The 26559-nt window shown below is 37.2% G+C and overlaps 1 protein-coding gene and 1 long non-coding RNA gene across 12 annotated transcripts in view; one reads left to right on the plus strand and one right to left on the minus strand.

The window, feature by feature from the left end:
* LOC138831335 (ecto-NOX disulfide-thiol exchanger 1) overlaps nucleotides 1-26559 on the plus strand; it is a 542641-nt gene that overhangs the window by 242663 nt on the left and 273419 nt on the right. For 10 of the 11 annotated variants that reach the window (XM_070028466.1, XM_070028467.1, XM_070028455.1 and 7 more), the window contains one exon: nucleotides 20364-20516. The gene's annotated coding sequence lies outside the window, so the exon portion shown is untranslated. The remainder of the gene's footprint in view (nucleotides 1-20363; nucleotides 20517-26559) is intronic. The other variant, XM_070028457.1, reaches the window with a different exon arrangement.
* The window catches only part of LOC138831337 (uncharacterized), a 51310-nt gene continuing 33490 nt past the window's right edge, over nucleotides 8740-26559 (minus strand). Inside the window, exons 4-5 of the long non-coding RNA XR_011373249.1 lie at nucleotides 19629-19764; nucleotides 8740-8837 (exon numbers count right to left, since the gene is read on the minus strand). This is a non-coding gene — a long non-coding RNA (uncharacterized lncRNA). The remainder of the gene's footprint in view (nucleotides 8838-19628; nucleotides 19765-26559) is intronic.

The raw sequence follows: 26559 nt of genomic DNA on the forward strand, positions 1-26559 counted from the left end.
TTATAACTGATCAACAGGGATAACAATAGAACATTTTTCTACAGTGTTAAAATTAGTGGTGTTCAAGATTACTTGATTCTGTATTGTTGCATGCATAAGATTTATAAATCTAGCAAACCAAAATCAGGAAATCAAGTCACCTTTTGAAAATCATGGTGGGTGTCTACATTCAAGACACACCTTTGCTAATCAAAGTAAGGTGAACGTTAAGAATAGATATGACATTTGCATTTACTGCATTTTTGATGCAAAGTACCATTAGGATACCAAAAATAATTCACAATAGCAGTAACTGTTATGGCGTGAATGTGAAATGTCCCCAGGAGGTTCCTATATAGAGAACTTGTTCCCCAGCTGCTGTTGCTATTTTAGTAGATTGTGGAAACTTTAGGGGATGGGGTCTCCAAGCAATCACAGAATTAACTCTCTGAAACCATGAGCCAAAATACATCTTTTCTGTCTTTGAAGTTGTTTTTGCCAGGTATTTTGGTTATAGCCATGCAAAAGTAAAAAGTACAACAGCAAAAAACTAGAGTGGCATCCCATGGAAGTGATCACATAACATAACACAGGATTGCATGTGTGGCAGATTTCATAGCAAGGGGATGGGAAAGTATATATACATATCTTACTCACTGGAATGAACCTGATATTGATGAATAATCAAAGTGGTTTAGATAAGTGCTTGCAGCACACTTATAGTGAAAAGAGAGAAAAGAAATTTCAGCAAAAAGAAGATGCATTAATATGGTTCTTAGTGAGCAGTAAATTCTTTAGACTTAGTTTTATTTGAGGGGTGTTTCCACAACCAGAATGCTTCCCCATATCTCTTTGATCATGAATCTATGTTTTCTAACATATTGTCCTATCAGATCCACTTTGAAAGGAAATAATACTGCATTATATCCATTATCCTTTAGGCAGAGCAGGTGTCTTATGCCATTCAGGTCGCTATAAAAAAGTATATAAATTGGGTGGTTATAAACAACAGAAAACTATTTCTTATAGTTTTAAAGTCTGTGAAGTCCAATATCAAGGTACTAGAAGATTCAATAATGAGCCAGTGCTCATTTTCTTTTCTTTTCTTTTTTTTCTTTTGACAGTTGTGGGGCTTGAACTCTAGGCCTGGGCACTGTCCCTCAGCTCTTCAGCTCAAGGCTAGTGCTCTACCACTTGAGCTACAGTGCCACTTCCTGTTTTCTGGTGGTTTATTGGAGATAAGAGTTTCATGGACTTTCCTGCCCGGGCAGGCTTTGAACCGAGATCCTCAGATCTCAGCCTCCTGAGTAGCTGGAATTACAGGCGTGAGCCACCCACGCCCAGCTGCCAGTGCTCTTTTCTAATTTGTAAATAGCACTTACTACCCCTGTAGGGACAAAGGATCTCTTTCTGGACTCTTATATAAGGATATGAGCCCCATTCTTATGATGTAATATGTGTCTGCATAGCCATGGTTTCTAACAATACCTTGAAGGTCTTTCAACATGTGAGCTTTGTGAGGGATCCACATTTAGCCCATAGCAGCAGAGGTAAGGGACTCACTTGGAGTTCATCTTACCTGTCATCATGACAGTGGCACAGGGCTGTCACTCCTGACCTTCTGGTCACAGATAGTAAAATGGCACTGACTTCACAAGAGATAGATTTCACTGAACTGCACGTTTCACATGCAATTTAGAGACCTGAAAATGCAGTATGCTTCCATAAGACAAAGTGAAAAGCTTCATTAACATATTTCTTACAATGAAAAATACTTATGAGGTGCAGCATAGTCTGTATTATGTAAAGCACATTGTTTAATTGTGTGGTAATCTGAGCTATCGCTGGATTAGCATAATGCCTTTAACCTGTTTATATCCAAGAGTATTGTTGAAAAGGAAAAATTAATATGGTCTGTTTCTACTAATTGCAAGTTCCATTTTAGTTTTCTTTGATATAGATTCTTTGATACAAGGGAAAACTCTGAACCACTTTTAAAGAAGAAAAGTATCAATGAATCTGTTTAATGTATGGAGGAAGCTAATAATCTGTTTGGTGCTCCTTTGTTAGAGGATTTAATTATAACTCAGGTGGCTTTCTAGGCAAGTAAGACATTATTCTTTGAAGACTATAAAAGATTTTGCAACTATTTTATGTTATTTACTAGTCCACTGAGAGAACAAACTAGATGAAACAGTAACTAGAGTTTTCTAGAAGCAGAAACAAAAGGAGAAGAATTCTGCAGCTTTGTTCTTTTCTATTGTTCCATGGTTTCTCCTTGGGCAGAAAAATTTGATTTTCTCCAGACGGCTTCAGCGGAGCAAGGAGAACATGACCCTTTGGTAGCCAGGAAAGCAGAGCTCCAAATTTCTTGCTTTTGCCAGCTGGAGAGGGAAGAACTTCATTTATAAGCCAAATTTTGCTTCTCTCATCTGCTTACATGTTTATAGCACTGAGAGAAACATACTGTAGACAGAAACTCACCTCTGTGTGCAACAGACATGTTATTGAAAACTTTGTTAAATCTACATGTGGATAGATCCAATAGAAGATTTTCTATTCACTTACATAATAATTTCACAGATGTTGTGTCTGAATTCAGATTGATCTCCAGTGGCAGTGGCTTTAATTTTCTGCCTTGCAGGCTTTCTCTCCAGAAATTAATGATATGTCAATGAACACAAGGGTTTGGAAGCATTTGGTGAATTCTATTATAGAGGGAACTCCTTACTTTATCTTAAGCCATGCATACATTCTACAGCACAGATGAAGTTTCTACTCACTGTTAAACACTTGGAACAGAAAATACACAAGGCCATTGTCTGCCAGGAAGAAAGGCATCAGCCTCATTCTAGATATGTAGCAGTAATGTCTAGGCTTTTCCAGACGGAAATAAATAGCCATGGAAGAAAGGGGCCTCCAAGGATGTTCACTGGCAGGGCAAGGTTCTTGGAGGTATTGAGAACATAGCCAGCACATCCTGGAGAGCTCTAAACTACTCCACAGAAGTTGATCCAAGGTGCATGTTGTACACCCAGGACTTCGCAGATAACTGCAGTGATACCTTGAAGTGTGTAGTTGTTGACACATGACTCTAGAACTGCTGAGCCTAGAGGTCATATTTGTGATTGTGTTTCAGCTTCTCAGTTTGTCTCTTCATTTATGTCCTGAATTCACTGAGAGCACATGTAGTAAATACTGTATAAGTAATTGGTTTGTTCATCAGACACGTCATGAGCAAATAAATTGTAAGTATGTCCTACATAAATGTTGGTGAAATCTCACAAAGTTGTCAGTGAAGAAAATTCTTAGAAGTTCTTCTAATTCCCCTGTCAACGAGAATCTAGATTCTTTGATTCATCTTCAGAAGATGTAATTCTTAGACCTTGGCTAGGATCCAAGAATGTGGATTAAAAAAAATTACCTATAGACACTGGTTTTCTCCAGGCAGATTCAGAATTCTTTTGATACAATGTTTGAACACTTATGTTCCCTTCAGGAACCAGAAGACTCATGCCTGGTCCTTCTTATGCTACATACTAGTTGTGTGATTTTGGATAATTCTATTAATGCTCTGAGCATTCATTTATTTGTTTCTAAATAATATCATTGTAATATAATAATATCATGTAATGAAAAATAATAACATTGTAGTGAAATAATATCATTGTAATGAAACAAAATGTGTATCTGAAAGATGCCATAAGGCAGTCATCACTAAGGTGTATTGTTACTGAAAATGTGGTACCTCAACTCATGTCTGGCATATAGAAAGCTAAGTCATCTCTCTGTTGGTGACAGAGTTGTTTTAGCAACAAGGCTGAGGTTGACATTGGACCTCAGGACAGCTGTTCTTTGTAGAAATTTCCTAGCTTGTGTACAACAGTTGTTAAGGATTCATCACATAGTTCTTGTGACAATAAAGTTCTACAAATTTAGCTCAAATTGTACTGTCAATATGTTTTTGCCTTAAATTTAGACAACTGAATATACGGAGTTAATTTGAAGATGATAGATTGGGTGTGGCCAGAACTCAGAATCTGGATGGGGAGAGGGGGACTGGGTGGCTGATGGAGCTGGCTGGCTAAGTATCTGCCTTCTTGCTCACTTTCAGCTATGCAAGTTCAGACTCTCAACAGATGTAGCTGGCTACAAGGGCAAGTTTGCATGCCAAAGGAAGGAGGAAGCAAGAGCCGAAATTTAAAAAGTTCAAAAAAGAAATTTAAAAACCTATGAGACTTTTTATATTTTATTAGGATAAAAATGTATTTAGAGTTGGATCTAAATAGGTAAAAATTTTTTCTCTTGAAATGTACAGGCTTCTGATTTAGGAATTTAGTAGCTACCAATAGATACTTTTTTATGGTAGAGCTAGCTTTTTAGGACAAAAAAAGTGAACGTAACTTTCCATTGGAAACTTAGGACATATAAAATTGGTTTGAGTTTTATCTGATTTGACTTTAATTTTAATAGACTTCAACAAGAAAAAGAGCCAAAGTTCAAAATTGCCTCTGTTTCTAGAAGTAAATATATATAGATATTATTGCTCTACAAATACATTTCTAACATTTCAAGTTTTTTGCAAATGCTTTTTTTATGTATTATTTTAGACCTAGCTAGCATAGTTCTGGCAAGGCTTTTAGTCAATTATATGCTCGTTGGCAAAGTGATCCCAAATATTATGGTAAACTTTGGATCTGAGTGCCATTTGGTAACTCCCATGACATTTCTCCATCAGTGCACTGCACTTTCATTGCATTTGTTACCTCATTATTTGAGTGTTTCTTGCCAGCTTTTGTTCTCAGGACGGCATAAGTTTGAAGTTTTGGAAAATAAATGTGCAAAATTGTATGAGATCCAAACTGCATTACATAATGAGGAGTGCATCCTGTGGTGAGAAAGCAGGTTAGAATTATCTTTCTGGGTTCTGAGACTGTAGCAGGACTTTTGCATAACTGTTCAAAACTTGAACAGCTCTTGTAGACCTGCCAGATAGAAAAGCTCAATCTGATCTTGCAAAACAAGATTGGCACACAAACATATATAGGTGTATTATACATGAATATATATATATATATATATGTGAGTACAGTATACACATAGTATGTGCATAAATCATGTCTATAATAATAGATACATATGTATTATGTTTAGTTAATGTATATTATAAAGTTGCATATGTATATTGAATATTCATAAGCTATATCGACTGATTACATAGATTCTACTTCTCAGCATTGCACTTTGATATTTGTCTGTTTGCCTCTGGAAAGGAAATGTCTAGTGCAGGTCTTGTTTGTTCCTCTAGAATCAACCTGGAAAATTATTTCAGTTGGGAGCAGTAACTGCTAGTGACTATTTTTTTTCCTACAAGGAGGTGAGATCATTCAGACCAGCGATCCAACACTTCCCAAAGCACTCACAGAATGAATCAGAACCAAGGAAATAACGCATTGCTCTATGTCTTATTTGGAATTTTAGGGTTTTCTGGCTAACAACTTTCCCGAAGAACTCCTTGGCCTAATTTAGCAATTTTTAATGAAAGGTCCCCCTTGACAGCAAAGAGGAAAGGGGTACAGACATTGTGTTTCAGGCCATGCCTTTTGCATGTTCCTGAGACACTCAGTTCCATGTAATTTGTTTTCATTGTACTAAGCTGATATTTTAATTTCAATACCAATGAAGCAAAAAGACAATGTAAATATTACTCCACCAATTCTGTCATGTGTACAATAACCCATAAACCAAGCTCCTCTGAATGAAGTTACTGTATAAAAACATTTCAGCTACCAACTCAGAATGTTCCTAAATCATAATAAAAATTAAAATTGCTTTATGTTTAAAGAAGCTTGTTATGTCCAAGCTGCTTTAAGAAAAACACATATTAAAACAAGGTGCTTTGGAAACAAAGAATGAAGAGTAGCCCTGCAGCTGCCTCTGTGATTAAATGCCTCAGCTCATGTCCTTATTTTATCCAAAACACATACTTTATTGAGCTCTAGCTCCACTGGGCTCTTAAGGAACTAAATGTGGAGGAAAATAGTATATCAACATGTATAACTTCAGAGGAATTCAGCAATATAAAATATTACTGTAAACTTCTTGACACTAGTAAAAGAAATCCAAAGTGTGTATATTGCTATTTCCTTTCATTTTATGTTTTGGATGCCCATGACAGTAGCATCAGTAACAACTATATTATCAACCATACTTGGTGCTTACTTCATGCCAGGCCTATTTTAATCAGTGCTATGAACTAATCTATTCAGTTTTCACAACAATGAATGAGTTAAGTGTTGGCTGTCACTCACTTTCCAGGTAATCAAGCACAAAGAGATTAAATAATTTTCTTAGGATAATACATCTGGTGAGGTGTAGCAATGGGATTTGAGTCCACAAAATCTGATTCCAGGGTCTATATTCTGCACAGTTCCACTGTTGTGAATTTCATCTGTGAAACATAGAGAATGACTTTGTCAGAGCCATTAAGAGTTGTTCCCAACAGGGACTGGATTATGTGTAATACTCATGACCTGCATTGCAAACTGTTTTGCCAGATGCAAAGCACTTTTATCTGGAATTTGCTCTTTTCAGTGATAAAATGAAGTTGTTATTCATTTAAAAAATGGATAGAATTGGAGGTATATCTCAGGTGTTAAAATACCAGTTAAGTGAAAAAGCTGAGCAAAGGTGTGAGGCCTGAGTTTAAGCTCCACTCCCAGCAAAAGGAAAAGAAAAGAAAGGAAAAGAAAAAAGAACAGAAAAGAAAGATAAGTGAAAGCTGTGTTTGTAGCTTGGTGATAATTTGCTGAGCATAATGCAAGGTCCTGTGTTGAACCTCAGCAATGAAAAATATTTTTCAGGATGCTTACTATATTTCACTAGTCTAGCACGTTGGATATAATAGTGAATGAGATTATATAACAATTACAGTGCTGTAACAGTCATGACTACATATGAGTACACCAGAAATAAGAGTGCAAGGTGGCATGTTAGTAATCCTAGAAAGCCTGTGAAATGAATCACTTGATTGGTGCAGTATGGAGGTGCTGTAAACTCTGAGTTCTAGTTCCAAATGCTTAGGGAAAGTTTACACTTTTGTTTTTGTTCTCCTGTATAACCGTTTGTTATAGTTCTCTAGCATCTATGTAGACTATGTAGATCTGCATTTATACAGATAACCCTTTTCAATAACGACTTCCAACAGTAGTCTAAGTCCATTACTACTTACTAAATTTTCTGAGTTTTTCTTTTCTTTTTTTTTTTCCCTAGAAGGGAGGTGGGGAGTAGTTGAGCACTCCAACCCTGAGAACTTAGTCTGGAGACTTCCAGCTGCTAGAAAGTTCTAATTCAGGAAAGGGTGGGGTGGAAAAGCCCCAATATATTTTTTTCTTTCTTTACCCAAAAGAAAATTCAGCATTCATCTTTTAAGTTCCTACAAGATGAGGGGTATTTAAAGTCTGCTACTGAATTTCCTATGTTTGCTTATATTAAATGACATTGAAAAAAACCTCTTCATTTGAAATGTTGAAACACACAGCAAAGGCAATTTGAAGATGAATGCGAATATCATCCAAATACTCCACAATCTTTCTTATTCTGACATTGGCCTCTTTTTAAGGTTGCCCGTTTTCCTTTTCATTTTTTCCGAATCTATATAGCAGAATAGCCATTGTATCAAGGAAGTCCAATTCATAAATGTCAGAGATATCCCAAATTGGAAGTGAGACAATTCTGTGGTTTCCTACTATGCTGAATGTCACTTAAACTATGTCATATTTAATAGTGGTGGTATTATGTCCTCAAACTGAGAATTCAGGATGTGACTCATTGGTCCTATTTCTGATGGCCAATTTGCCATCTTACTCATTAGAAATCACAAAGGGAATAAATGATAGCCTTGGGGATATTGCAAGATCCTGTCAGTTTAACAGTCTTTCATTACTCATTAATGAGGAAAGAGACCAAGATTGTACCCTCCCTACAACTGTAAGAGGGTCTTTAGGACAGACATTTACTACCTCACATATTTTTGAGAAATATTTTAACCATTTTATTTTCTTTAACACCTAATATCCTGACATGGTCTCTTTTGTCATGTCTTCTAAAGTATTGTTGTGATAGAATTTGCCACAATCTATGCACACATTTCTACTTGAGGCTTAAAAACTGTGACATGTTAATTTTTGAATTACCACTACGACCATATTTAAATGCTGATGGCTGCCTGCATTGTGAAGCATACAGCTAGTCAGGTTATTTTCTGATGCATTTTAAATGTTAATAAATCTTTTGTATTTTATTAATCTTTACAATAAATAACATGCATAATACTTTTAGAAATTAAAAAATACAGGAGATGTATAATGAAAAAATTTAACTCCAGATGTATTTGCTCAGAAAACTGATGATTCTTTTAACCCTTTCTAGATTTATATTTTTGTTTATTCTTTTTTCCCTCCCTCCATCCTTCCCTCCCTCCATCCTTCCCTCCCTCCATCCTTCCCTCCCTCCATCCTTCCCTCCCTCCTTCCCTTCTTTCCTTCCTTCCTTCCTTCTTTCCTTCCTTCCTTCCTTCTTTCCTTCCTTCCTTCCTTCCTTCCTTCCTTCCTTCCTTCCTTCCTTCCTTCCTTCCTTCCTTCCTTCCTTCTTTCTTTCTTTCTTTTTCTTTATGTTCATAGTAAGACTTACACTCAGGGTCTAGATGCTGTTTTTCGCTCCAGGCTTGTGTTCAATCAATTTTGAGTCACAGCTCCACTTCTGGTTTTCTGGTAGTTAGTTGGAATTCAGAGTCTCATGGACTTCTCTGCCTGGGCTGGCTTCGGATGGCAATAGTCAGATCTCAGTCTCCTTGGTAGCTAGGATTACAGACATGACACCAGTTTGGCTTTCAATTGTTTTGTTCATTTGTCTTGTTCCTCTATTTCTGTTATAAGACGGTAATCTATTCACAAGAGTGAAACTCTCAACACTTACATACTTCCCAAGGGCTCTATCTCTAAATATCAAAGCGGGGATTAAGTTCAGCACATGAATTTTGATGGACACATTCAGGCTATATCAATTATCCTTTTCATAACTTTTCCTCCCTTTAACACCTTTTAATTTCTCTCATATATGCTTTTAATTTTTCATCATGGAGATGGATCTAATTTGTATTTTAAATGTATTGAGAGCTCAGTATTTTATCTGTGGGCTCTAAAGACTAAAAGCCAATAAGGTATTCTGGACATGTAAGTATCGCTCATTGTTGAGCTAAAATTGCACTGCCCTAATGTGTATAGCTTTTTCTTTTTCCTAGAGTTTTAATTGCTTATGTTTTTTTATTGGAATAATCCATCTTTATGGCATTCTTGCATTCTTTCCCTTTCTCAAGAAGTAGAATTAAATATTTAGAATTATCTTTTTTCTTTTTCTTCTAAATAACATACTCTCCCATCTGAGGTTGGAGTGACTGGTATTTGAGTATCCTATCTTGTACTGCTCATCCATGGATCCATGTCTCTCAATTTTTCAATTTTAGTTTTATATACTGCTGAAGCATAAGAATCACTTAAAGAAGGAACTGTGGGAGGTAAATACGGATTTCTATTAATCTAAAAGCTAGTCGTGTAGTGTTGTAGCTGAATCAAAAATATAAGTTAAAATAATTTTGTCTTGGAGCTCTGGATGCACTGTTCTATATTTTAACATCTAGTGTTGTTAATAATAAATCTCTCTCTCTCTCTCTCTCTCTCTCTCTCTCTCTCTCTCTCTCTCTCTCTCTCTCTCTCTCTCTCTCTTTCTCTTTCTGTGTAGATTACTTTTTTCCATCCATACTCTCTGGAAACTAGTCTTCAGGATTTCTTTAGCAGATTATACTTGTTTATAGTTCTCCTAGTTCTTTTATCTATTGAGATTTTTCACTTTTTAATGGGACTTTCATTCTGAAGCTTGTTTGCTTTAGTTGTGGGAATATATTTTAAATTATTCTTTGATTATTCTTTCCCTGTGTTTTTCTTCTTTCATATATTTTAATATTCTTAGTTATAGTTGGTTCTTAGGATTAGATTTTCTATATCTTTTGTCTTTTTCTTGTGCTTGCAGTTTTCTCCTTTTTTCCCTTGAGACCGAGTCTTTATCTATCATCTAGGCAGGTCTGAAACATACTATATAATCCAAATTAATGTCAAACTCATGCTTTGGGGATTACACATGTGCTGTACCACACCCTGCTCCTCCGTGCATTCCTGAAACGTCAAAAAAGTCATCCAACATAATATCTTACCATACATATATCAATTTTAACATTTTTTACATTTGTGCTCTTAATTTTTTACCAATGTTTCTTTTATTGTAAAGTAGAAATTCATTTTTTATAAAATAGAATTAGTGAGGGATGTGTGTATATAAACCTATCCTCTCATAAGTGTATAAGCATGAGCTTATTCCTTATAGTTACATTCATTATTTATTTATTTAAAGAATTAGCTCATATGATTTTGGAAACTGGCAAGTCCAGAGTCTTTATGAGAGGTCAGTAGACTAGAGATATAGGGAAAAGTGAATAATTACAGCTTAAGTCTGATGGCAGATCTGGAGGCAAATGACATCTTTTATGGAAAATTTCACTTAGATTACATCAAGCTCAAAAATATTGTGGATTGAAACCTGTTTTGTTCAATAACTATAGATTTCAAAGCTATTTTCAATTTAAAAATACCTTCATAGGGAAATTAAAGCAGAACTTAGGAGGTGGAAAAACCTCCTATGCTCCTGGATTGGGAGGATTAACATCATGAAAATGGCAATACTTCCAAAGGCTATCTACAATTTCAATGTGATACCAATCAATATTCCAACCTTATTCTTCAATGAAATAGAAGAAGCAACCCAAAAATTTATATGGAACATTAAAAGACTCCAAATAGCAAAAACAATCCTTAGCAGAAAGAACAGTGTTGGAGGAATATCAATACCAAATTTCAAACTCTACTACAAAGCTATAATAATCAAAACAGCTTGGTACTGGCACAAGAACAGACCTAAGAACTAATGGAATAGAACTGAAGACCAAGAAATGAACCCACAGATCTATAGCCACCTAATTATCCTTAAGGGATCTAAAAAAATGGAATGGAAGAAAGACAGCCTCTTCAGTAAATGATGCTGGCAAAATTGTTTTAACACCTGTGGAAAACTAAAGCTAGATCCTTACATATCACCCTACATTAGAAAGAACTCCAAGTGGATCAAAGACCTCAGAGTCAAAGCAGACACCCTGAAAACATTACAGGAAGGAATAAGAAAACCCTAGGTCTCCTTGGCACAGGCCAAAATTTTCTTAATAGAGACCCAGAAACAAAACAAATCAAAGAAAGGTTAGACAAATGGGATTTCATTAAGCTGTAGAGCTTCTGCATGGCAAAGGACATAGCTAGCAAGATCAATAGAAAGCCCACAGATTGGGAGAAGATCTTCACTTAGCCACACAACAGACAAGGGTCTTACATCTAAAATATACTTAGAACTCAAAAAATTAACTCCCTCAACAACAAATCCTCAAAGAAACAACTGCCCGATAAATAAGTGAGCTAAAGACTTAAAGAGAAACTTCTCTGAAGAGGAAAGAAGGATGGCCAATAGACACATGAAGAAATGCTCAAACTCTCTAGCCATAAAAGAAATGCAAATCAAAACAACATTGAGATTCCACCTCACTCCAGTTAGAATGGCTATAAACAAGAACTCTAATAACAACAGATGCTGGAGGGGATGTGGCCAAAAGGGAACCCTACTACATTGTTGATGGGAATGTACACTTTTTGAACCACTTTGGAAAGCAGTATGGAGGTTCCTCAAAAGACTCCACATAGAGCTCCCTTATGACCCAGCAATCCCACTTTTGGGCATTTACCCAAACAATCACAAACAAGGCTAGGTTAGGCTAGGCTAAAGCTACCAGCACAACTATGTTAACTGCAGCATTATTCATCATAGCTAAGATAGGGAACCAACCCAGATGCCCCTCAGTACCTGAATGGATCAAGAAAATGTGGTATGTTTATGTACGTATATACACACACAATGGAATTCTATGCCTCCATCAGAAAGAATGACATTGCCCCATTTGTTAGGAAATGGACAGACTTGGAAAAAATTATATTAAGTGAAGTAAGCCAGGCCCAAAGAAACATAGGGCCCATGGTTTCCCTTATTTGCAATAACTATTATATGTCTGGGACAAGCAGAAAAGATCAAAAGCTACGTACATGTGACCATATAAGATGATGTTAAGTGAAATGAACCCCAAGATAAGGACAGTGGTTTTTTTCTTTCTTGCTATTGTCTTTAACATATTTATAATGTACTATGTGATATTTTGTTTCTTTGGTATGTTCTTCCCCTATGGTATAACCCCTGTTTTCACTGTATTTCATTTTGGTGCCCTGCATCTTGTATATACATTTTTCTAATTTGGGGAGGGGAAGGGAAATAACAAAATGCTGAAATAGGATACAGTTTGACCCATTGTAACAATGAGATATACAAGACACTATGTTGAAAACAAAGTTTACAACTTGGGGGGAGGAGGAATGGTAGGGGAAAAACAAAGGAGGAGGTAACAATGCTTGATAGGGAATGTACTCATTGCCTTATTCATGTATCCGTAACCCCTTTGTACAGTACTTTTACAATAAAAACCATTAAAAAATACCTTCATAGGAACAACATCTAGGCATAAAATACCTGAGTACTATGGAATACTAAAGTTGATGCACAGTATCAGCCATCACAGTTCCCCCTAGATCCAGCTTTAATCAATAACAAGCTGTAATCAAGCCATTGACTAGAGACTTAGTTATCCCAACTGGGGTAATACTCCTCAACTGCACCTGAATTATTTTGTGGCTCACACACTGGCTCCTGGCAGAATTAAGTTCCTTACAAGCTGATGGATTGAGGGCCTCAGTTCCTTACTGGTTATTGGCTTAGAATCTTTCTTCAGTTTCTATCCAGAAGGCCCAGGGGTGAAGAATGTCTTGCTTTCAGACTATAGATAGCCTGTAGAATCATTTGGTACATGATTTGATACATGCTTCTCTTTGTCTTACAACAACCATCTGTTTATATTGATAATTTTGTGTGGTCTATGAATGATGTTATAGTATCCAAATGGCCTTTGACAGGAATAATATTGGTTCTTCATCTACAACATGGCAGCCAACAACAACATTGCAAGATGACAAGAGAAATGTTATTTTCCATTATGTTCCTCACATTCTAATTTTACAGTAAAATTTAGGTCCAGGTTTACACTCAAGATTGGTGGCATTCATACAAGAATGGTACACATTCATTGCCTGGTGCTGGTGATTCACACCTGCAATCCTAGCTACTCAGGAGGCTGAGATCTGAGGATCGCAGTTCAAAGCCAATCCGGGTAGCAAAGTCTGTGAGACTCTTATCTCCAATTAACCACTGAAAAACTAGAAATGGCACTATGGTTCTAGTGGTAGAGTGCTCACCTTGGGCTGAAGAACTCAGATACAGAGCCCAGGCCCAGAGTTCAAGCCCTACAACCACCACCAACAACAACAAAAAAGATGCAGAAGTAAAGAGTGTGCAAACAAGTAAAAATGACTTAGATCTGTATGATATTGCTTTAGGTTTCCAGATGTAGAGGGGAAAAAAGGGAAGAATTTTGTTTCATGTTTTTTCCCCAAACATCACGTACAAGATATGCAAAAGCTCAATGTTAAGGAAGCATGTGGCTTCTGGGAGGATATTAAATTCATATGGATGAAAGTGAAAATACTCTCAAAATTTTCTTGTTTTTTTATGTGATGGTAGGATGGATTAGGACTCAATAAAGGAAGGAATGAAAATCAGTAGTAAATACCATATTTACAGATCTGAAATGGGAAATGACTTAGCCTCTTTTGATTGGGAACTATAAAGCAAACACAAAAATAGAGATTGAGATTTAAATGGATTAATCTATATTTAAGTTTGGCCAAACATTAATCATTTGGATGATAAAGGCAAGAAAGAAGACAATTTAAGCTTGCTTTTGAGTCAGAACATCAAACAACAATTCTATCCCCATCTGAAAAGTAAGAGAGTAAGAAAGATCATTTGGCTTTCCAATGTTGCTGTTGGTGTCAGGGTAGATGGGACACTGCAAATACAGATGCCTGCACAGGCCATGCCATAATCTCATTGAGCATGGCTAGTGGTGAGGACGGTGGCAGGTGGAGAGCACAGGCCATCCCTAAATTACTATGACACGAGGAAAGGCGGTGATAGCGTTGCCGGACATTGTTTTTTTTCTTCTAATTTTAAAATGTTGTCAATTAATTCTAATGTTTTTATAACTCTGCATAGATAAGAAACTATACCTGATTGTTGTGTATTCTACAGCGCTTGGAAATTACTAGAAAGTTCCTTCTAGTAGAAATATTTTACACAACAGGAAAATAAAGAAGACATGAAATATTGGGATCATGGAAGATAATAAGATAAGGCTTCCAATATCAGGCAGGTAGATATATCTGGAGAAGGAGGTACAGGAGTAGTCCTCAAGAAATGATGCCTATCTGACTTGCCTGTGAAACATTTAGAACACAGCATATGGCAAGACCATTCTTTTAGAGATTCTCAGTAGATCAGCTCCATTCTCGTATAATGAACAGACCATTTCTATATGACCATTGTTTAGGTCAGAAACGGAGAGGTCAGATTGGAGAGGGTGATGGGAATAGAAATTCCTGATGAGGAACTTCAATCAGATTCTCAAAGATGAGGGAGCCCTAATATGTTGTAGAATATTTGATGTACATAAATAAAGGCACACTTAAAATATTACTTATGTGAAATACTTGTCTATTGTAGCATACTCTGAGATGATGAAAAATCATTTGGCTTTTCCAGAATGAACTACAAAAAGAGAAGCTTCTAAAAGTTTATAGGAGTACATAAAATGTGAGGTCCTGAGTTAGCTGAAGAAAAAGAAGAGTTGACAGAATTTCATAATTCACTGAAAGGATAAAGAAAAGTATGAGAGGAGGGTGATGAATTCATCTTTTCTGAAGGTTGACTATCTTAGTCCATTTGTGATGTTTTAATGAATAGAGTAGAATAGTTAATGTAGACAAAATAGGAATTTAGTGTCACTAGTTCTGGAGAGTGCGAGACCCAGGTATTGGTGAGTTGAATATTTGGTTGTTAGGTTCAGCTATCAACTCCTCTCTACTTCCAGAAAGGAATGCTGATTTTTCACATGATGGAACGAAGGAGAGGAAGCTGTCAAAATGCTGTGTGAAGCCTCTTTTTATTAGGGTCCTAATCATAGCTTAATCACTGCTATATACTCTTAAATATTGTCACATTGTAGCTCCTTCAGGCCATGGAATTCTGCTACTCAGAATCCAAGTCTCTCACATGTTAACCACATTCAGTCTCTCCAGATATTCCCAAAGTCTTAATTTGTCCCAGCATCAACCCAGAAGTACAGAGATGGGAAGCAAATCCCCTTTCCCCTGAGACACAGGGGCCTTCAGATGGATACAGAGACCCAGAAGATAACAAATGCCTTTTAGGTCATTCTGCCATTGTCTTGAACAAAACTAGGCTCTGGTCTATTCCTCTGATTTTTTTTCTTTTCAAAAAGATACTTGGCCACCCGGTGCCAGTTGCTTACACCTGTAATCCTAGCTACTCAGGAGGCTGAGATCTGAGGATCATGGTTCAAAGCCAGCCTGAGCAGGAACATTATGTGAGACTCATCTCCATTAACCACTAGAAAACCAGAATCAGCAGTGTGGCTCAAGTAGTAGAGTACTCACCTTGAGCTGAAGAGCTGAGGGACAGAGCCCAGGCCCAGATTTCAAGCCCCACAACCACAGAGTTGTTGTGAACACTCCATTTGTGGAGAACAGTCTTTCATCTGCTACCCACTTCAAAGCTCTTCCAGCATCCAGACACTCGGCAACACCCCTGTTTTTCTCTCTTAAGCATGGTTTTCTCATTTTTAATTATTCTGAAACAGGGACCCTCTATGCAAGACTAAGCTGGTCTTGAACATACAATTTTTATTCAGTTTTTCCAGGTGTACACCACCACACTAAGCTTGATTTTGTTCTCTTGACATGGCCAAGCTAGGATTTTTCCAGTATTTAATCCTGTTTCTTTCAATTACAAATGTCATCTTTATTTTTTGTTTTCTCCCATTTAAGAGAAGCAAACAGCACCCTAAATGTTTTGCTGCTTAAATAATTCTTCCACCAAACATCTTACTTTGTTGCTCTTAAATGTTACCATTTCAGAGAGAGAGAGAAAAAAAAAGATGGCCCTTCTGGACATTTGCGGAACCTCCTTATCTGTGACTTCATTCTAATAGTCTTTTGTCTTCATGTTTCTACCAACATTCTCATTCCAACTGCTTAAATAATCACTGAGAATTCTGAGGTTTTCCTTGCTGTCTCTTGAGCCTTCAGGAGAATTGTTGTGAACACTCCATTCATGGAGATACAGTCTTTCCTCTGCTGCCTACTTCAAAGCTCTTCCAGCATCTAGTCATCTGGAAACCTAGAGCAATATCATATAGGACCTGGACCTAAATTTTACTGTATAATTAGAATGTGAGAAACATAATGGAAAATGACATTTCTTTTGTCATCCTGCAACTTGGAAATAAGTATATAGTCTCTCTTTTTTTCAAACAACTGTCTTGTACAGTGATACAACTGTGCTGCCAAAAACTAATAACATGGGCTTGGAACTATGCTGGCTATGGTGATCCTGCCCTACCTGGTCCAGCGTCCGACCTTGGCCTTGGCACTCCAACTCTCCCAGCTCAGCTTACCCATCGGTATGGCCTATCTTTTGGAAGGCAGTTTTCAGCTCTTTGTGTTAAAACCACCACTGGCACCAATTTCTATCAGTCCATTTGATGTGGCTGTAATGAAACACCGTAGAGTACATAAATTGTGAAGGGTAAAAAAATACCTTCTCACAGTGCTAGATGTAGGAATTCCAAGATTAAGGCATGAGCAAGTTTGGGTTTCTGTGGAAGGCTGCCTTAGGCTTCTAGCCTGGAAGAAATGCTGGATCTTCACATAGAAGACAGAAAAGCAAGCTGCCTGTGGGCAGCAGGAAGTCTCTTGCATAAGGAAGAAACCCTCCTGGCCTAGTCATCTTGTAAAGACCCTATCTCCTCATACTGGCAAGCACATCTTTGAACCATAGTGCCTTTGTAAGCAGATATTGCAGGTTTAGGAAGACTAGGAGGTCAAGTCAAACCACTGTGTGTATTTTTTTTTTACTGTTCTGTTCAGTATGATATTGTACAAGTCTAGGACAAAGTAGAGTGACCTGAGAAAGGGCTATCTTCAGAAGGATGATATTTTATATTACTCAATGATGGGCTTCCTACCAAGCTTCTTTTTGAATTGAAATCTAGGATATAGGAGCAATGAGAATGTTCATTAAGGCCGTAAGATAACATTTGTAAATGAAGCATAGCAAATCACACTGAGCCCTTGTTTTCATTACTTCTGGAGGACCACATTCACAATCATTTTGCCACTCTGTGCTTGTAACAATACAGTACATCTTCTATTATACGTTTCAGAAGAAAAGGGCGTGTGGTTTCTCTCCACAGTGACAGACATGTTTTCTTGAACAATACCCAGTAAAGGTCACATTGGAGATTTGAGTCACAAGCCCTATGATTTAAATTCGAGGCTATGTTTAAAAATGGCATGCCTAAGAGCTTGCCAAGTTCCATTAAAAGCCATGGTGTCATTATGGATTACCATCGAATAAACTAGGAACTCGCCGGCCATTGCCTCCTCTCTTAGTAGTAATGCAGAGATTTTCTAATTTTTTTTTGTTATCATTCCCTGGCTTTGTTGTTATGATAGATACCAAATTATATAAATCCTACAAAACAATGTCTCATTTCATGGGCCACTTTTTCTTTTGCAAAGTGCATAATTTTTGGTATTTCAATGATCAGAGAGTTTGTATGAGGCCTGACCATTAATTATAAATGCTCCTTTCCTCACTGCAATCTTTTGTTGTTCCACACATCCCCAATAGAGAGCATTTGCAACTTCTCTGAAGCCCCTGAACATGTTTTCCCACTAACATTTCTCATACAGTAGTGCCACGATTATTAGCTAGTGTTCAGTGTATCCTCACTCTGTGCCCCTCCGTGTAATCTGTAATCTGTCTTTGTTTGGGAGGCAGTACTGGGACAATTCAAGGCCTGAGCACAGTCATTTAGCATTTTCACCCAAGATTAGCACTCCACCACTTAAGTCAAAGCTTTCTTTCTGGCCTTTTCTGTTTGGAGACAAGAGTCTTGTGGACTTTGCTGCCCTTCCTGGCTTCAAACTAGGATTCTCAGATCTCAGCCTTTTGAGTAACTAGGATTTTAAGTATGGACCATTGACAGCCAGCAGGTAATGTATCTTAATCCTCAAAAAGCCTTCCAGATGATAGGCCATACAGATGAGTAAGCCAGGCTAGGAGCGATGGAGTGCGATAGTCAAGGTTAGACAGCTGGACCTGGTAGAGCAGGATCACCATAGCCAGTGTAGTTCCAAGCCCATGTTATTAACACTACCTTATAGTTTTTGGCAGCCTAGTTGTATCACTGTACAAGACAGTTGTTTGACAAAAAGAGAGGCTATCTACTTATTTTCAAGTTCCTGGAAATTTCTTGACTTACTTATTGAATCATAAATATTCAGTGCATGAGGACTGAGTTAATGCTTGCAAATAGCAGTTGGGATTTTTTTTTTTTTTTTGGCAAATAGGCATGCTAGTTTAGAATTATAACCTGAAACTTTGTGTTGGACTGGCAATAAGATAAAAGAATGCTAGAATATGAAAATGTCAGAAGTTTCTATTTATTTTATATTCTTATAACCTTGGTTAAAGTCTGTCCCAAAGCCTACCCACTCCATTCTTTGTTCTTTGTTCTTCCTCTTTTCATGCAAAGCTGAGCTGGCTCTGTCACTCTATTCCTTTTCCTCTTTCCCCATGTAATAATCCCAGGCTTCAGTTATGCACAACTTGAAAAATACTGTCAGTCATTCCCTCCTGTTTCTTTATTCATATCTTAAGCTTCAGTTGTCAAAAATGAAATAAAGAATTTACAGAGTGACTTGTGACCTTCCTGGTACCATTATTTCTTAGCCTTTCTGAGGTCCTTCCCAAGTTGTGTAGAAATGAGCAAAAACTTCTAAGATTCAGACATGAGCCCATGGCACGCATGTCTGGCACTTTGAGGGAGATTTGGAAGCACTTAGTTGGTGGGCACTGACCCTGAAATATGCTGTAAGTGTGGGTACTGGGACAGCTGGGGCAGAGAAACTGTAGGGGGGTGTCCCTGAATTGATGTCAGAAATGTATGGAGATAACTGACTAAAAATGAGAATAGCAGTCTGGAGGGAGCCTGACCAAGTCTTCCACCATCCTTAGCTTCATGTGGAAGCAGCCACGGGGAGAGATAGTCTCATCACTCTGCAGCATCCTTGAATGTGGGCTCCCATCCTAATTACATCAGAGAAGCGGAGCTGTGAGTCATGCAGAGGGGCCAGAGGAAGATGTGAGATGCCCGCCCATTTGCCGTCTTTGGCTCAGCAGAGCACACAAACCTGCAGCATCACACCAGGGAGCTCCTTGGTTTCCAGAAAACATGTTCTCCGCAGAAGGAAGAAAGTGGGAAGATAAATCTCAGTGCGTGCAAGCTGGTTCTCTGCATTCCTGTGGCCTGATGGAATAGGACCATATCTGAGACATGAAACAAAAAGAAATTAGGAAACACAATTTCATATTGTATTAATCATGTGGCATATCTGTGGGTGTGACCTGTTCTCTCATTATTTCTGTCTATGAAATGCTTTTCTAAATTATGTAGGCCACAAGTGTGAAAGGAAGGGAGGATCAATCCTAATGCCTTTGAGCTTTAGGAGAGACACAGGCCCTAATGCTGAGCTCAGCAAGGTGTGTGTCTGTTTTCCTCAGCTGTAAAATGAAGTGAGTACTACACACTTACTGGACAGATGTCCCCATCAAAGAACCCTGTGGATGAAGTCCCTGCCCAGAGCCAAACACTGTGGGCACACGGGGTATAGCCTAGTTGCTCCTTCAGTCATAGCCTGATGTAGAAGTTTGCTTAGTTACAAAATCCTCCTGCCTTTCAGCATTTTCTAAATACAGTGCCCAAAGACTATTTATAAATAAAAAACTTTGGGGTACAAAAATTAATATAAATTAAGAATGTCATGCTAATAATTCCTACATGTGCATATATAGGACTTCTGATCAACAGGGACTAGCAGTAAAATTACTTTGAAAGTTCTCTAATGGCATGTTTTTCTTGCTTCCAGAAGCTTCCAGAAGCATCCTATTTGTCTGACTTGAACTGTTCTCTATGGAGCTTCTTTTGTGAGCAGCTTCTATTGAAAAGACCTTTATGAATACATTGTCTCCATCAAACTTCCAAAGAACACATTTGTCTTCAGACCTACTGGCGTATTAAGGTTTGTGGGTTTTGTTTTTCCATTTTCTTATTAAAGATGTCAAATTTTAAAAGATTCTTTTAAAGTGCATAATACTTATACAACTTTCAGTATGAACTTTGCAAGTAGCTAATGCACAAATTTTAATTTTTCTGATTTCATTTAAGGATAGATACAGGTGGAAAGAAATGTGCTATGGTTCTTATGCTCATTATTGTGTATGTGTGATGTTGCAAGCATATTGGAAATAAAGTAGAAACCTATTTTATATCTAGGTTCACCAATTCTAACCAAATAAATTCAGTAAGTTTATATCAGATATCAACAAGTATCAGAATTCGATATTTTTAATTAGTTAATACGTGTGTGTGTGTGTGTGTGTGTGTGTGTGTTTTAAGCACTGAAGTTTGAACCCTGGGCTAGGGTTCAAATATGCTAGGCAAGTATTTACTACTTGGTCCATGCTACATACCCTTGTGTTTTGTGTTTGGGCTTTGAAATGATGTCTCCCTAACTTTACCCAGTCTACCCTTAAACTCACGATCCTCCTGCCTCCACCACCTGAATAGTTAGAATTATAGGTGTGACCAGGACACCTGGCTTATAAAATATGTTTGCAAACATGAAAACTCAAAGCTGCATTTGTGACTATCAACAAGTATCATTATGACATTTAAAAAGTTACAAAATCTCAATGGACAGAGTATTTTCATTTCGTTTTACCAGGAGGTTGCTCACTGTATATTCAATAAATATACAGAATATAGCTTGTTTACAAGTGTGTGTGCATGTGTTAGCAGTGTTAAAAATGAACCACTTTGTGGCTTACTCAAAGAAAACAGCTTGGTAGTAGACCAGGCTGCTATTTGGAAATGTATTTGCCTTTGAGATGAATATCAGGTAACACATTTTTATTTTGAAGATTCTTTCCGACAAAGACCTAACTATAGGCTAGATTCACTTCATGCATCTTTCATAGCCAGAAAAAATAAGGAGGCTATGAGGGAAGGTCCAAGATACTGAGCGGACAGAAATTAAATGAAGAGCCAGTGCGAAGGAACAGGATACTTTCCAGCACGCCATGTCTTTTCCCCAAAGGCATTTATTTCATTTGGTTGGACTTTTATTCTGTCTAAGGTGACAAATGTTTCTTTCCCTTTATGGTCCTTTACTGTGTTTCCCTTTTTTAAAAATTTCTTTTATTTCTACTGAGAAATCAAAGCAGCTTTTACTGCAGTACTGGGATTCCAGGTTTCTCATTGTACCGTTCGTTGCTGCTTCTAATACTTAGCTCACATTGGAGGGTGAGGCAGCGGCTGTTTATTGAGGGATGGGGTACATGGGAAATTTCCCCTCCATCTTCCATCCCCAAGTCTGTCAACATACAGTCTATTGGACACTAATAACTGTATCCATGGAAACGGAAGTGCTGGGAAGAACTTGAGAAGTTACCTAAGTGCTTGGCTTGAACTGCCTGAAACCAGTACAGTTCTATTTGTTTTTTATTTGGCAGGGAAGCAGGAGGCAGAATTGAGACAGGGTTTCTCTGAATAGCACAGGCTGGCTTCAAACTTGACAGTTTCCTATCTCAGATTCCTAAATGCTAGGATTACAGGTATGTTCAGCCATATCTGATGAGTCTGTTTGCTTTTCTTTTGTTTTTTTACTTTTTAAAGTTATTATCATAAAGGTGATATACAGAGGGGTTACAGTTATATAAGTGAGATAAGGTGTACATTTCTTTTTGGACAATGCCACCCCTTCCCTCGCTCTCCCCCAGTCTTTCCCTCCTATCCCCATATGTAAATTGTATAATTTATTTTCAACATAGTGTCTAGTGAGTATCACTGCTGCATTTGTTCCCCTATTGTCCCTATTTCTGTTGCTTTTAAACATTTGTACCAAACAATATACTTTTCCTTTCTTTTACATTACAGTTAAAACAAAACCCTACAAAATTTGAAATGTATCCCATATCAATTTGTGTGTGTGTGTGTGTGTGTGTGTGTGTGTGTGTGTGTGTGTGTGTGTGTGTGTGTATGCACACATGTCTTTTGGGTTCTGGGGCTTGAATTCAGGGCCTGGATGCTGTCCCTGAGCTTTTGTTGCTAAAGGCTAGCTCTACCACTTAAGCCACAGCTCCTCTTCTGGCTTTTTAGAGTACCTCAGATTTTCCTAGCTGGGCTGTCTTTGAACTGCAATACTTAGATCTCAGCCTCCTGAACAACTAGGATTACAGGTGTAAGTCACCATCTCTTAGCTTAACAAAAATGTTTAAGAGTATGGTTAAGCATGTAGGTATTAACATTGTAAATGTGTCTTTTGAGGACTTCATTGTCATACTTTTTTATTTTGTTTGATTGAAAATCTATATTGGCTGAATAGCAGATATCTGTATTTCTCCCTTCACCTCTGGGTAACTATCATTGTACTTTATTCTTCCCTGAGTTTGACTATTTGAGATTCTGTATGTATCATGAAATATTTGTCCTCCTATTATTGGCTTGTTTCGTTTAGCACAATGATCTCAGTTTACTCATGTGAACATATGGCAAGATTTTCATCTTTTGTATGTCTGCATAAAGTTCTTTCTTTTATTCACCTGTTGATGAACATTTAGTTTGTGGATATGAATCTTCACTATTGTGAATAATGCTGTAACAAACATGATATATAAATATCTATATACGATCCTTTTTCTTCAAATTTTAGATATATATTCCTAAAATTACTAGATCACATAATAATTCTATTAAATTTGTTACCTTATTTCTTTTTCCATAGACAAGCAATTTTTATCAGAGTCCCTCTGAATCCTCTTAAACTTAATTTTTAATCTCCCTTTTCCCTATGGTAGAAATATATATATAACATTCTATAAAAATCATAATTTTAACTATTTTTCTCCTTTTCTGCCTTTTTAATTCTTCAGATCTTAATTCAAGATGAGTAAAAGGGGCTTTAAAAATTTCTGTTGATGCTTCTCAGTTGAGACATTTTGACATTTTTAGTTGGCCCATTCTGGATAATAAAAAAGCATGGCATCACACCTTTCTGTATGTTTTTTTTTTTTTTGGAATCTTTACTACCCCTGGTTCTCATAAATGTAAAGCACAAATTTCGTTCATCAGTCATGGTGACATCTTCCTTCCGCACTGCAAAGGAGGTCTTTCATACTACAAAGACCTGGCTCCTGGTTGACAGCACTGAAATTGGTACAGTGGTGTGTTGGGCAGAGCTGGGCCTAGATACACCTCTCTAACTCTATGTATAAGGTCTTTTACTTCATCATATTTCTCTTCTAGGCTTACACCCATTTTTTTAATGTTCCAGAATCATACTAAACTGCATATATGAATGGCGTTTTAGAGAACTGAACATTCTAGTTTGGTGTTTAAAAAAGTCCTCTTGGACTGATACAAGAACATAGATAAAGAAAAAAAGATTAGAACAGCTAAGTTCAGGAAATGGCAATGAGAAGTATAGGATGGAGATGACTGCAAGGTGGCAGGTTGGTTTCCAATAGCAGATGGGGTAGAAAAATCTGTAATCTGAAGGAAAACTAAGAAAAGGTCAGAGAATGAAGACATATTTTTTCACTTGATTTTCACCATGTACCCTAATTTCTGCTCTTTTCTCTGGGCCATAGGCTTCCTGAGAAATCCAAGGATCAGTTCATGGGGAAAGGGCATGGGATTCCATCTGAATCTCCCCTGTCATCTGTCCACCTACTGTCCACCACTCACATCACAGTCTTCTTCTTTTGTTTGTTTCTGGCCTCTCTTCCCTTTGTATGCAGACTTGATACCTGGCTGCCGCTTTCAAGGGCTCAAGTAAAGTCATACATTTTTTTTAAAGGGAGGATAAAAAAATACTTGACATTCAGGAATTTTCTGCACTCAAAGCTTTATGAAGGATCTGATATCCTGAATCTTTTCCATACTATGGGAAAGCTTCTCCAAGGAAAACAAACTTCCATTTACTGTTCTTTTCTTGGGGTTCCTGTAAGGAGTGATTGCATTCCCTGGTTCAAAGATTACTTAATGACTAAGTGAGAAAGACTGCTGACTTAGGGTAGTCAGTGCTGGGTAGGGATGCATGTGATTAAATCTAGTGTCAGCTTTGGCCACCATAGAATGTACATTATCAGCACAGTCCTTCAGCAAAACTGAAGGAACATAGTCTGTTTTCTAGTAAAATGAAGCTATCATCTATCTATACAAGGTTATGGATGTGGAGAGAGAAAAACATCAGAAAACATCAAAACATTTCCATTATCATGTTATTAAATTAATAAGGCTTTGTGACTGAATTCCTGCATCAAGCTTTAAAAGGTCGTATGTTTTTCCTTTTTCTGCCTGTCATCTTTTGTGCATAGGAAGGACTCCAAGTTATATTTAACTCTCAGAGTTTCTCATTTCCTGAAATGCACTACTAGCTCTATAAACATGGAAGAATAAACACTCACTTTATGAGAATGTTTCTCCACTTGTTGAAAAATAGCATATAATAAAAAATACAAGGATGTAATATTGAAAATCATAGATCAATATACCCTCTTATTAGGGGTGTATATCTAATCCATATGTACAGTCTGATTTTTCAGAAAAATATGTGCTGTGTAATACCACTTGTGTCCATGATAAATCCACCTCTCCCCTATATTTAAGAATATATTTCAAAGGACTTTTGCCACACTAAGTATTTTCTACTATAATTAAAAAAATACTCTCTGGTTCATCACTTTTAATTCTAGGAATTACTTATGACTTAAAGTTAAATTGTTTGTAGGTTCCTTTCCGGCTAGAGCTCCCCCCACCCCAACACCACATGAACGAGTTCCTTGGGAATTATATTGGGTAATTATTTATGGGTAATTTTTTGAGGAAGGGAAGTCTTTGTGAGGGACTTAAAAAATTCATTGAGGTCTTCTTGCAGAACTAATCAACACTTTTAAGTGCACAAGTTGTAATTCCAAAATCTAAGCACTAATGATACATCTGCACAAGTAATGAAATGTGTTATCCATTAAGGTATGTCCCTTAAACTTTACATTGACACTCCCATAAAGAAGGAAAAGAATAATCCACATGAATCATGCGTAAGATGAAACACTCTTTGGGAGAAAAAATGTAAAATAATTAGTTTTAGGTACTTCACTTCCATTGGGAAATGACCATCCATTTGCCAAAAATGTCACTGACTTCTCAGATCAAGGACAGCTTTTGTCCAGTGTTCATTTTTCTGAAGATGGGGAATATTCAGTCCTGTATATTCCTGCTTCTGAAATAAAAGGGAATTCCACTTACAGGAATGGCTTCTTCTAAGTGAATCTATACAGCATTTTTCTTTTATACAATAAAATTTTTAATGTATTCATTTTTACTATGAGGTAGCTTGAAACAACTGCCCAATAAATAAGTGGGCTAAAGACTTAAAGACAAACTTCTCTGAAGAAGAAAGAAGGATGGCCAATAGACACATGAAGAAATGCTCAACATCCCTAGCCATAAAAGAAATGAAAATCAAAACAACATTGAGATACCACCTCACTCTAGTTAGAATGGCAAAAATCAAGAACTCTAATAACAACAGATGCTGGAGGGGATGTGGAGAGAAGGGAACCTTACTTCATTGTTGGTGGGAGTGTAAACTTGTTCAACCACTTTGGAAAGTAGTATGGAGGTTCCTCAAAAGACTCCACATAGAGCTCCCCTATGATCCAGCAATCCCACTTCTGGGCATTTACCCAAATGTTTACAAACAAGACCACACTAAAGCTACCAGCACAACTATGTTTATTGCAGCATTATTTACCATAGCTAAGATCTGGAACCAACCCAGATGCCCCTCAGTAGATGAATGGATCAAGAAAATGTGGTATATATACACAATGGAATTCTATGCCTCCATTAGAAAGAATGACATTGCCCCATTTGTTAGGAAATGGGAAGACTTGGAAAAAATTAAATTAAGTGAAGTAAGCCAGGCCCAAAGAAACATAGGTCCCATGGTTTCCCTTATTTGCAATATCTAGTATATGTATGAGTCAAGCAGAAAAGGT

Source organism: Dipodomys merriami, unplaced genomic scaffold (genome assembly GCF_024711535.1).
Source record: "Dipodomys merriami isolate MVZ:Mamm:240054 unplaced genomic scaffold, mDipMer1.0.p SCAF_192, whole genome shotgun sequence".
NCBI lineage: Eukaryota > Metazoa > Chordata > Mammalia > Rodentia > Heteromyidae > Dipodomys > Dipodomys merriami.